The sequence below is a fragment of the Schistocerca cancellata genome, chromosome 10, assembly GCF_023864275.1.
Source record: "Schistocerca cancellata isolate TAMUIC-IGC-003103 chromosome 10, iqSchCanc2.1, whole genome shotgun sequence".
NCBI classification, from domain to species: domain Eukaryota; kingdom Metazoa; phylum Arthropoda; class Insecta; order Orthoptera; family Acrididae; genus Schistocerca; species Schistocerca cancellata.
In genome coordinates this window covers 70,588,797-70,602,443 of record NC_064635.1, presented here as the reverse complement: position 1 = coordinate 70,602,443, position 13,647 = coordinate 70,588,797, and the positions used below count along the sequence as shown (strand labels likewise).

Below are 13,647 nucleotides of genomic sequence, written 5' to 3'. Positions count from 1 at the left end.
GGAGACACCCATTCAGCAGTCTTTCCTACGTGAACATCACTGTATCAGCATATTCTTCGATATTTGGTGACATGCTGTCTGATCGTTTTCAGCAGGAGAATGGCATCCCTCAGGGCTGTGTTTTATGTGTTACCCTCATTGCCATAGCCATAAACAGTATCATGTCTATGGTAAGGAGTCCTGTACAGTGCCCCTTATTTGTGTATGATTTTGCTGTTTCCTGTACGTCTTCCAGTTTTGAAACAGCGGGTAGTCAGTTGCAATTTACACTGTGGAAGTTAGAGGAGTGGGCTGCAAAGATTGGTTTCCAGTTTTCAGCAGATAAGACTATGTGTGTACAATTTAATCGTTCTCGTCATATGAGGGACACCAGTCTACATTTCAGAGACTCAGTGAGGTTTATGGGCCTAATGAGGCCCAGAAACCTCACCGAGTCTCTGACCACAGATTGTCATGATTGCCAAACGCGAGAGATGTGAAACCCAGAATCCTCAAGGCACTGAACATCGTAAAGTGCCTTAGCCACATGTGTTGGGAACAGAGAGTGTGCGTCTGCTTCAGTTTCATAGGGCTTGTGCATGTTCGTGGCTGGACTATGGGTGCATGGTGTAGGGATCAGCGGGGCCTTCTTATAGGAAGATTATTGATGCCGTCCACCATGAGGGGATTCGGCTGCCCACTGGTGCTTATAGTACCAATCCCACACTCAGTCTCTGTGCTGAGGCCGGGGAACTGCCACTCACCATCCGGCGGCAGCTCCTCATGGTGCATCAAGCATGTAAGTTCCTCGCGGCTCTGACTTCACCCTCATGCCATACTGCTGCTCGTCCACCTCTGGAATGCCTAATTTTGAACTATCCACGAGCCACAATGCCGTTTGGGATCCGCGTGTAGCGTGTGCTGGAGTCACTCGCTGTGGAGTAAGTGCAACCTCATACCCAGGGTTTTAACCATCTGCCGCCCTGGTTACTGCAGACTCCTCTCCTCCCGAACAGGCCGTGAAGGATCAACGGTACCGACAGGCCGCCGTGTGATCCTCAACCCATAGACGTCACTGGATGCGGAAATGGAGGGGCATGTGGTCAGCACACCGCTCTCCCAGCCGTGTGTCAGTTTCCGAGACCGGAGCCGCTACTTCTCAATCAAGTAGCTCCTCAGTTTGCCTCACGAGGGCTGAGTGCACCCCGCTTGCCAACAGAGCACGGCAGACCGGATGGTCACCCATCCAAGTGCTAGCCCAGCCCGACAGCACTTAACTTCGGTGATCTGACGGGAACCGGTGTTACCACTGCGGCAAGGCCGTTGGCCTGTTACTGCAGAGACTCAGAGTAATTTTAGTTCTGGTGCGATACAGGAGGGATTGCACTCCTTCTCTTATTTTTCATGCGACATTTTCTGACTTTTTATATGAACACCACAACTATGTAGCTGTCTTTATGCATGTATCTAAATAGGGAACCTCAGTTGGTTGCTCTGTTGTTTTCCCAGATCGTGTCCACAATGTCCTGCCTAAAGATTTTACTGTGCATAATTATATGCGATCTTGCGGGCCCTGGACCAAATGAGACGTTCTTCCAGTGCAAAATTTCTTGTGTGTTCCGATTCTTTGAGTGCGCTTTACTCTCTACAACGTTTGTAACCAGCAGATAATGTAGTCCAGAATATCCAGGATGCCATCCTCACTCTACAACAACTGGGGAAGAAGGTGTCTTTCTGCTGGATACCAGAGCAGATGGGTATTGTGGGAAATGAAATGGTGGATCTAGTTGTCAAGGAGGCATATCGTGATCTTCAGGTGTTCCAGTATGCCGTCCCCCAGCACGTTGGCTGTCGAGCTCCAGAGTCTAGGAGGATGAGTGACAATAAGCTCCGCCTAGTAAAGCCCACATCGCGGCCGTGGCGTACCTGCTTCCAGTCACGTCGACGGGACGGGGTCCTTCTTACTCGTCTACGCATAGGCCACAGCCTTATGACCGCATGGCTTCTTGCTTGAGCGACAGGACCCACCAGTATGTGGTTCTTGTGGCATACAGATCACTGTGCTCCACAATTTATTGGGCTGTGTTTTATTCCCCGACCAGCGGGCTGCGGCGAGTTTGCCAACGGAACTGCCCAATATTTTCACTAACGTTCAAATGAGTTTGGTTCGAATTTTAAAGTTTTGTGAACTGTCCAGCATTTTTCCCAAAATTTTAGGGAGATGGTTTTTGTGGTGTCACCGCCAGACACCACACTTGCTAGGTGGTAGCTTTAAATCGGCCGCGGTCCATTAGTAAATGTCGGACCCGCGTGTCGCCACTGTCAGTAATTGCAGACCGAGCGCCACCACACGGCAGGTCTAGAGAGACGTACTAGCACTCGCCCCCAGTTGTACGACGACTTTGCTAGCGACTACACTGACGAAGCCTTTCTCTCATTTGCCGAGAGATAGTTAGAATAGCCTTCAGCTAAGTCCCTGGCTACGACCTAGCAAGGCGCCATTAACCATTTCTATAGAGAGTCTCACTTGTATCATCAAGAATGCTGTATACAAATGATGGATTAAAGTTAAGTATAACCGCAGCTACGTACTTTTCTTTATAGCATTCATTCCGTATCCTGTTTCAGACCAAACGCCAGACGGCGTGTGTAAACGCGTGCCTTTCGGTTATCCGTCACTGTGGACTGGCTGTCTTGTCAGTCCACTACAGTTTTAATGTTTTAACAGGGTGAATGGCTCACCCATATTTTTTCTAGGTAGTCAGCCAGCAACATTTTCCTCTGTCTTTTTTTACCTCCCTTATCGTCTTACTTGTATTTTAATCTCATGTGTAGATACTTTTACACTTGCTCCATTATTTTAGAGGATGTGCGATAGAGTGATTGTGCTTCCGATTCGCGTGCATGAGTGTGGAACAATTTTCGAGTTTTTAGCCACATCCGCTTGGATTAATGAGTATTGGGGCGCTGATAACCTCGCTGTTGAGCGCCCATAAGCTCCAAACACACACTCCATACCTGGAATTGACCTAAATACGTTAATTCTAGTCACTGATTCCGAAATTAATTACTCCTTCGCAGCGGTTCAGAGACCAACTGCAAGTGCAAAAGCCGGCCTCGGTGGCCGAGCGGTTCTAAGCACTTCAGTCCGGAACCGCGCGACTGGTACGGTCGCAGGTTCGAATCCTGCCTCGGGCATGGACGTGTGTGATGTCGTTAGGTTAGTTAGGTTTAAATAGTTTTAAGTTCTAGGGGACTGATGACCTCAGGTGTTACGTCCCATAGTGCTCAGAGCCATTTGAACAAGTGCAAAATACTATTAGCTACATTTCAGTGCACACACCTGCTGCAAAAACGACGTAAATAATGAATCATGCAACTGGTAACTAGAATTAGCATCTTATATAGCTTAATTCTAGTTACTGATTCCAATATTTGTCATTTTTTGCCGTACTTGAGAGAGCAATTTTTTGCAGTACTTGAGAGAGCAATTACAACTGCAGAAATCCCATTACATTTCCCTTTACACGTCTGCCGGAAAACGATCTAAATAATGAACCATTCAGTTGTTGGAATCGGTAACTAGAACTGACCTATGATATCAATTCAAGTTACCGAAGCCTGCCATTCGATGGTCCGTACAGGGCGACAATTATTGAATTATATGAAATGAAATCGTCATAACTTCCAAATGGTTTGCGTTAGGACGTTCAAACTGCACGGTTGACCGTGGGGCATGATGGGCATTAGTATGCGCATGTATGGTTTGGTTTAGCGACGAAGCTCACTTTCATTTGGATGGGTTCGCCAATAAGCAAAATTGGTGCATTTAGGGGATTGAGAATCCCCATTTCGCGATGGACGAGTCTCTTCATCCTCAACGGGTGACTGTGTGCTGTGCAACGTCCAGTCACGGAATAATTGGTGCGATATTCCTTGATGGTACAGTGACTACCGAATGGTAGATGAAGATTCTGGAAGATGACTTCATCCCCAGACTCTAATTTCGAGAAGATGTGGTTCATGCAAGACGGAGCTCGACCCCATAGGAGCAGGAAAGTGTTTGATGTCCTGGAGGAGCACTCTGGAGACCGCATTCTGGTTCCGAGGCACTCACAGACCACTGGCATGCTTCTCGATTGGCCACCATATTCTCCGGATATGAACATATGAGACTCCTTTTTATGGTTCTATACAGGGTGTCCCAGCTATCTTGTCCACCTAAAATATCTCTGGAACAATAACAGCTATTGGAAAGCGACTTTCACCGGTATCAATGTAGGGCTGGGGCCCATGAATGTACATATTTGGAAACATTCTCAAACGAAAGCATATGTGTTTTTAACACAAACTTATGTTTTTTTAAATGGACCTCCTATATTTTTTCTTCAGCAATCCATAGCATGACAAAGCACATACACAATGGCGTTGATTGCATCCCAATATTCCCATTACATCCCGAGATATTGAGACGCGAAGTTGACGCTTGAAACACCCGACATGCGCTGCTAGCGCACATCCTGAGGCTCAGGCAAGAACCCCATGCTGCCCGTAATCGCGATGTGATTGACATGCGTATTCACACTTCCATCCCTATCAACATGCGTAATCACACTTCCATACCTATCAAGATAAGTATGGAAGTGTGATTACGCATGTCAATCACATCGCGATTACGGGCAGCATGGGGTTCACGCCTGAGCCTCAGGACGTGCGCTAGCAGCGCATGTCGGGTGTTTCAAGTGTCAACTTCGCGTCTTAATATCTCGGGATGTAATGGGAGTATTGGGATGCAATCAACGCCATTGTGTATGTGCTTTGTCATGCTATGGATTGCTGAAGAAAAAATATAGGAGGTCAATTTAAAAAAACATAAGTTTGTGTTAAAAAACACATATGCTTTCGTTTGAGAATGTTTCCAAATATGTACATTCATGGGCCCCAGCCCTATATTGATACCGGTGAAAGTCGTTTTCCAATAGCTGTTATTGTTCCAGAGATATTTTGGGTGGACAAGATAGCTGGGACATCCTGTATAAAGACAAGGTGTACAGCAATAACCCCAAAACCACTGCTGAGCTGAAAACAGCCATTCAGGAGGCCTTCGACAGCATCGATGTTCCGACACTTCAGCGGGTCATTCAGAATTTCGCTATTCGTCTGCGCCACATCCGAGCGGTCTAGAGCGCTGCAGTCATGGACTGTGCGGCTGGTCCCGGCGGAGGTTCGAGTCCTCCCTCGGGCATGGGTGCGTGTGTTTGTCCTTAGGATCATTTAGGTTAAGTAGTGTGTAAGCTTAGGGACTGATGACCTTAGCAGTTAAGTCCCATAAGATTTCACACACATTTGAACATTTTTTTGCGCCACATCATCGCCAATGATGGCAAGCATATCGAACATGTCATAACCTAAATGTATATCTGCAGTGGTGTTTACATGTTGAACAAAGTGTGTGCACACCGTAGTTTGTAACTAATTTACGTTTTTTTCTGTATACTTCAAGGATTGTCAGCCTGTAGTTTGGGACACGTGTGAAATAATGTGTGAATTCGTTTTTTGTAGGATTTATAGAGTTCTTATTGATCTCTGACCTACTGCGACAAAGTAACAAATATTGTAGGTACTGATTCCAAGTTTTTCTCTTTCTAATAGTAGTGAAGCGATTAATACTAAATGTAGAAACCATATAACACTGATAACACTGCAGCGCACGCGCTTATTGCAAAAACGGTGTAAATAACGAACCGTGAAATGGATTCCAGCATTTGTTACTTTTTCGCAGTAGTTCAGAGAGCAATTACAAATGCACGCATCTAAATAATAACCATGTTACGGGTAGAATCGGTAACGTAGAAGTACCATATAGCTCAATTCTAGTTATTTGTTACTTTTTGTGAAATTTCGTCACTTGTAGCTGTTCTTTTAGAATTTCTGTGTCGGTTTCTCCACATTTCATGCTACTGTTCTTTGTTATGTTTCACATAAGTTGTTATTCATTTAATTTTCCGTTGTGTTGCGTTTTAGTTTCTCCACGTCCAAAACGCGCACTTTCCCGCGATAATCCGTTGAGATACAATAATTATTATTATCGGTTGACGCTGTTTTATCCGTTGAGATACAATAATTATTATTATCACTTAACGCTATGTTATAGTAACGTTGTCTACTTTTTTCTTACTCGCGTAAATTACGATAATTTCTTTCAGACATGTACATTTCTCCTTTTGTGTTGTTATTTGTTTTCTTTTAGATATAATTCATGCCTAAGTAGTTGATCACGTGACCTGTGATTGTAATTTTATCGCATGCTACGTTCGTTTGTTTACGAATATGAACAGTTGCTGTCAAACGCGGAGGTAAAAAAACGAAGGGAATTGTCATTACGTCACAAACTTGAAGCCGACGTCCATCATATTAAGTAGCCCTAAACGTCAGATCACCGCGGCCATACTTCCCTGTGACGTCACTCTGACATCCCCATGTCCAGTTTCGAACATGTTGGGTGCTCCGAATGTGCGGAAACGTAGTTGTTTTATCAGAAATGCCGGTTTGTCTTGTTTACTGGTATACTAATCGGTCAGATCGTAATCTTAAGATTAAAGGAACGACATTTCATTCGTAAGTGGAGGCTTTCACGCAGTATTTTCTTTTGTGTACATGAAATATGGCTGAACTCTTTACTTTTGTTGTAGTGGTTATGTTTCTGTCATTTGACTTTCGACTAGCCTTATTTTACCCAACATCTGTTCTTCTCTTCTTCCTCGTGTTTTTCATTGCCTTTCAAATCGCAACCGCTCCGACATCTGAGCCACACTGTATCAACGGGCCCGTCCCCCGCAACACACACAAGGCTATGTACCCGCGCTGATTGTTGGGGCAGCATCTCATGCCCTAAATTCCTCCCCCCCCCCTCTCCCTCACCGATAATAATTAATTGTTCACATTTCCTCCCCTTTAAAAAACTCTGGCTAAAATAGCTGGTGAGAGCGATCGTGTGTGTGTCAATTGTGTGGGTATGATCGTGTGAATTTGCGTGTGCTTTGCTTCCTTTCTGAAGAAGGCTTTGGCTGAAAACGTAATGTGAACACTTTTTTCGTTATGCCTGCTGCAGCTATCCGTTTCACAGTAGAATTATTCCCTCTTGAAGTTCGTTGTAAGTAATCCACTACATTTCAACATGAACAATAATGTACATAATTACAGTACCAGAAGAAAAAAGATGACATTAATTGCGTCACATTAAGGTTGTATGTAGCACAAACAGGGGTTCATAACGTTGCAGTCAAGAGTTTTAATCACCTACGCATTGATATAAATGCCTGGCAGACAGAAAAGTAAAATGTGGAACTAAACTGAAATCGTTTCTCTTTGACAACTATTTTTATTCCGCAGAAGCTCAGCTAATACTGTAATGTGTGAAAGGTGATGGGTACGAATTACTGACTAACATTTATCTGTCTTTAATTGTTATTGTTGTGGTCTTCAGTCCTGAGACTGGTTTGATGCAGCTCTCCACGCTACTCTATCCTGTGCAAGCCTCTTCATCTCCCAGTACCTACTGCAGCCTACATCCTTCTGAATCTGCTTACTGTATTCATCTCTTGGTCTCCCTCTACGATTTTTACCCTCCACGCTGCCCTCCAATACTAAATTGGTGATCCCTCTAACATGTCCTACCAACTGATCCCTTCTTCTAGTCAAGTTGTGCCACAAACTACTCTTCTCCCCAATTCTATTCAATACCTCCTCATTAGTTATGTGATCTACCCATCTAATATTCACCATTCTTCTGTAGCACCACATTTCGAAAGCTTCTATTCTCTTCTTGTCTAAACTACTTACCTTCCACGTTTCACTTCCATACATGGCTACACTGAACACAAATACTTTCAGAAACGAATTCCTGACATTTAAACCTATACTCGATGTTAACAAATTTCTCTTCTTCAGAAACGCTTTCCTTGCCATTGCCAGTCTACATTTTATATCCTCTCTACTTCGACCATCATCAGTTATTTTGCTCCCCAAATAGTAAAACTCCTTTACTACTTTATGTGTCTCATTTCCTAATCTAATTCCCTCAGCATCACCCGACTTAATTCGACTACATTCCATTATCCTCGTTTTGCTTTTGTTGATGTTCAACTTATACCCTCCTTTCAAGACACTGTCCATTCCGTTCAACTGCTCTTCCAAGTCCTTTGCTGTCTCTGACAGAATTACAATGTCATCGTCGAACCTCAAAGTTTTTATGTCCTCTCCATGGATTTTAATACCTACTCCGAATTTTTCTTTTGTTTCCTTTATTGCTTGCTCAATATACAGATTGAATAACATCGGGGAGAGGCTACAACCCTGCCTCACTCCCTTCCCAACCACTGCTTCCCTTTCATACCCCTCGACTCTTACAACTGCCATCTGGTTTCTGTACAAATTGTAAATAGCCTTTCGCTCCCTGTATTTTACTCCTGTCACCTTCAGAATTTGAAAGAGAGTATTCCAATCAACATTGTCAAAAGCTTTCTCTCAGTCTACAAATGCTAGAAACGTAGGTTTGCCTTTCCTTAATCTTTCTTCTAAGATAAGTCGTAGGGTCAGTATTGCCTCACGTGTTCCAACATTTCTACGGAATCCAAACTGATCTTCCCCGAGGTCGGCTTCTATCTGTTTTCCCATTCGTCTGTAAGGAATTCGTGTTAGTATTTTGCAGCTGTGACTTTTAAACTGATAATTCGGTAATTTTCACATCTGTCAACACCTGCTTTCTTTGGGACTAGAATTATTATATTTTCCTTGAAGTCTGAGGGTATTTCGCCTGTCTCATACATCTTCCTCACCAGATGATAGAGTTTTGTCAGGACTGGCACTCCCAAGGCTGTCAGTAGTTCTAATGGAATGTTGTCTACTCCGGGGGCCTTGTTCCGACTCAGGGCTTTCAGTGCTCCGTCAAACTCGTCACGCAGTATCATATCTCCCACTTCATTTCATCTACATCCTCTTCAATTTCTATGATATTGTCCTCAAGTACATCGCCCTTGTATAGACCCTCTATATACTCCTTCCACCTTTCTGCTTTCCCTTCTTTGCTTAGAACTGGGTTTCCATCTGAGCTCTTGACATTCATGCAAGTGGTTCTCCTTTCTCCAAAGGTCTCTTTAATTTTCCTGGAGGCAGTATCAATCTTACCCCTAGTGAGATAAGCCTCTACATCCTTACATTTGTCCTCTAGCCATACCTGCTTAGCCATTTTGCACTTCCTGTCGATTTCACTTCTGAGATGTTTGTATTCCTTTTTGCCTGTTTCATTTACTGCATTTTATATTTTCTCCATTCATCAATTAATTTCAGTTCCCAAAGGTTTCTACTAGCCCTCGTCTTTTTACCTATTTGATCCTCTGCTGCCTTCACTATTTCATCCCTCAAAGCTAGCCGGCCGGTGTGGCCGTGCGGTTCTGGGCGCTTCAGTCTGGAACCGCGTGACCGCTACGCTCGCAGGTTCGAATCCTGCGTCGGGCATGGATCTGTGTGATGTCCTTAGGTTAGTTAGGTTTAATTAGTTCTAAGTTCTAGGCGACTGATGACCTCAGAAGTTAAGTCGGATAGTGCTCAGAGCCATTTGAACCAGCCTCAAAGCTACCCATTCTTTTTCTACTGTATTTCTTTTCCCCATTCTTGTCATTTATTCCCTTATGCTCTCCCTGAAACTCTGTACAACCTCTGGTTTAGTCAGTTTATCCAGGTCCCATCTCCTTAAGTTCCCACCTTTTTGCAGTTTCTTCAGTTTTAATCTCAGTGCATAACCAATAGATTTTGGTCAGAGTCCACATCTGCCCCTGGAAATGTCTTACAATTTAAAACCTGGTTCCTAAATCTCTGTCTTACCATTATATAAACTATCTGATACCTTTTAGTATCTCCAGGGTTCTTCCAGGTATACAACCTTCTCTTTAACAAAAAAATGAAAAAACTGAAAAATCATCTTAATGGAGCCATGTTTACAAAGAAATATGTTGTTATAGAATGAGTCGTTCCAAATCATTACGATTTATCGTGTAAATGATACATGGAACATGAAATTAATTAACTACTGGTATATCAGAAAGCGTGGTATAGGATTATATACTTTGAAAACCTGAAAATGAGATTCAAAAGTAAAATCAATCAGGTGATCAAAGTAGATGTACATTCCACTTGTGCTACGTCTAGTTATCCGTGAAAATCTGACCGTTACTACCAATAAATATCCCGGGAAAGCAAGCAAATAGGCTACCGTTGGAAAGGTAGGCCTACATTTTACACAGGTTAGGCTATCACTGCTGTAAAAAATTACTTACATAGATATTAAACCAAACTGAATGACTCATTATAGGTAAGATTTTAAAGTGAGAAGATGTGCAAACTACAGCGAGACTATTGCAATGACAATCTAATAAAATAAGAATATCCTGCATGGAGGTATACCTCTACGCAGTTCTGTTTCTTTCACAGATCAATAATCGTTCACGTTGTTGACATGCAAAGGTACGGTACCATCCCTTGCTTCTTTCCTTATTGTGCACTTTATGGGCTAACAAGTAACAAAGCACAGGCAGGTAAGTTTTTTGCAAACTTGAACATTAAAATGTTGTGCATTCGAGTTTAAAGCTGAAAATGTAACGAATAAAGAGCAATACCAGTAAGTAAACTATCACTGGTTTCGGAGTTCCAGCTTCATTTTCTACTGAGACAAACAGAGTAAAAGTGGAATTAAAAGAATTACGAAAGCATGTTTTTATATCATTTCTGTCTCTTCTTGATTTCTCGAAATATATATATATATATATATATATATATATATATATATATATATATATATATATATATATATATATATATATAAAGAAGTTATATTAACAAGACCAAACTTGTCCTATTAGTAGAGCAAACACGTATCGAAGAACAGAAAAACGTTCGAAACTTCCTTCCTGTCACTATAATATTCATGTAAGCTATGTAACTTTTAGTATTTAAAAGAGTTGTTGCATGAGTGCGACAGAAATTGTTTTGGCCGTGCTCTCTTGTAATGATTGGTGTTTTCTGGCTGGATGAGGAGAGGGTGGTATGATAGGTGGGTGGCCAGTTTGCTCTCATTACAATGCCAAATGCATACGTGTTTAAGGCACACTTTATTAAAGGAGCCAATTCAGTACTTAACTTCAATGATGTCTAGCCTGAAGTTCTATGGTTAACAGCAATCAAATAGCATGTACTAATACTTGCATCTTGCCTGTGAGTAGTAGGGCGATGGGGCATGGGTATAATTTTGATATCAAACTGATATGCAAATTAATTAAATTGATCAATTAATCACACCCGCTCCCAACCACGCTCACCCAGACTGCTGACCACGCCCACCCCCAACCCCGGCATGATGACACATGTTTTTCTCAGCCTGCATGTGGCCCCCGGCCCACCTCCACCCTCCCCATACCCCAACCTGCCCTATTGGCGGGAATTTCAAATTTTGGTGGGAATTTCTTTGTCCCAGGGCTGTGCTTACATACCCCCTTCCCCCCCCCTAACCCAGCAATTGGCGAGAAATTAAAATTGGCGGTACCCTTTCTGGGACCCAAACCCTGATCCTACTGGATGGAAAGCCTAAATGCTCCTCCCAACACATGGAAACTGCCCAGATGCAGGAGAGGAAGGTTAGGTTAGTGTACTTCATTTACTTTGGACGGGAAGCTGAAGTACAGACAGATCCTAATTACCTAATTAATCATAAATATCAGGCCTAATTACACAACTATATGCATAGCGCTACACAAGGCCAGCCTAAAATCTCAATACAGCTCAAAATTGATGATGCCATACAACTGGTGCTATCCTGCTGGGAAAAAATTTCGAAATACCACTCGAAACTAAAGACAGACACATTCAAATTCTACCCTTCACCTACAAGCTGGCGGGAAAAAGGCAGTGGTGTAAGGTCCTATATTCTGTTTTGGCTGGAAATACGTTCAAGTGATGAGAAGCTGGTGTAGGACAGAGAAGAGTTTAAAAAGTGTATTACCTGTTAGCATACTGTATTATCGTTGGTTGACGTCAGAGTTCGCTACCGACGCCTACTCTAAAACCACCCTGCAGCACAGGTAACCGAAGCCAATAGACGGTACCACAGCTGATGAAAATGTGTCACAGTTCTGATTACACTTAGCAATTGTTGTGAAAAAACCAGAACTAAAAATGAACGGGTCATAATGCAGCATATGTACTAGGGAAAATAGTTGTCCTAAAAGACTGCAGAGGGGGCGGTAGTTGAATGCGCGTTCTCCTTAATGTACAATCACAAACTGCCGAAAACCGAGGCCCTCTTACGCTTTCCTCGCGTCTCCCCCTCCCCCTCCTTCAATCCAGCTACCTTTGTGGAGGACACGGGCTTTTTCATACGACCAGCAGCTCTGCTGAACAGCTTGCGGCACATGCTGGTCGCTGACCGCCCTTTGCTGTTTTTCTGCGGCTTAACTGGCACCCCTCTGCATCCGCTAGCCTCACCAAACCCTCCACCATCCTCCGCAGTATGAGGCATGCCTTGAGGCGACAGTCAAATGGTTCAAATGGCTCTGACTACTATGAGACTTAACAGCTGAGGTCATCAGAACTTAGAACTACACTACTGGCCATTAAAACTGCTACACCAAGAAGAAATGCAGATGATAAACGGACAAAGATATTATACTAGAACTGACACGTGATTACATTTTCCCGCAATTTGGGTGCATAGATCCTGAGAAATAAGTACCCAGAACAACCACCTCTGGCCGTAATAACGGCCTTGATACACCTGGGCATTGAGTCAAACAGAGCTTGGATGGCGTGTACAGGTACAGATGCCCATGTAGCTTCAACACGATACCACAGTTCATCAAGAGTAGTGACTGGCGTATTGTGACGAGCCAGTTGCTCAGCCACCATTGACCAGACGTTTTCAGTTGGTGAGAGATATGGAAAATGTGCTGGCCAGGGCAGCAGTCGACCATTTTCTGTATCCAGAAAGGCCCTTACACGACGTGCAACATGCGGTCGTGCATTATCCTGCTGAACTGTAGGGTTTTGCAGGGATCGAATGAAGGGTAAAGCCACGGGTCGTAACACATCTGACATGTAACGTCCACTGTTCCAAAGTCCCATTAATGCGAACAAGAGGTGACCGAGACGTGTAACCGATGGCACCCCATACCATCACGCCAGGTGATACGCCAGCATGGCGATGACGAATTCACGCTTGCAATGTGCGTTCACTGCGATGTCGCCAAACACGGATGTGACCATTATGATGCTGTAAACAGAACGTGGATTCATCCGAAAAAATGACGTTTTGCCATTCGTGCACCCAGGTTCGTCGTCGAGTACACCATGGCAGGCGCTCCTGTCTGTGATGCAGCGTCAAGTGTAATCGCAGCCACGGTCTTCAAGCTGATAGTCCACGCTACTGCAAACGTCGACGATCTGTTCGTGCAGATGATTGTTGTCTTGCAAACGTCCCCATTTGTTGACTCAGGGATTGAGACGTGGCTGCACGATTCGTTACAGCCATGCGGATACTGCTAGTGATACGAGGCCGTTGGGATCCAGCACGGCGTTCCGTATTACCCTCATGAACCCACCGATTCCATATTCTACTCACAG

General features: G+C 43.7%; 1 pseudogene; it reads right to left on the bottom strand.

Annotated features, from left to right (window-relative positions):
• Nucleotides 1–1,189: 1,189 nt before the first annotated feature.
• LOC126107076 (5S ribosomal RNA) lies at nt 1,190–1,307 on the bottom strand (annotated as a pseudogene).
• Between the last annotated feature and the right edge of the window lie 12,340 nt (nt 1,308–13,647).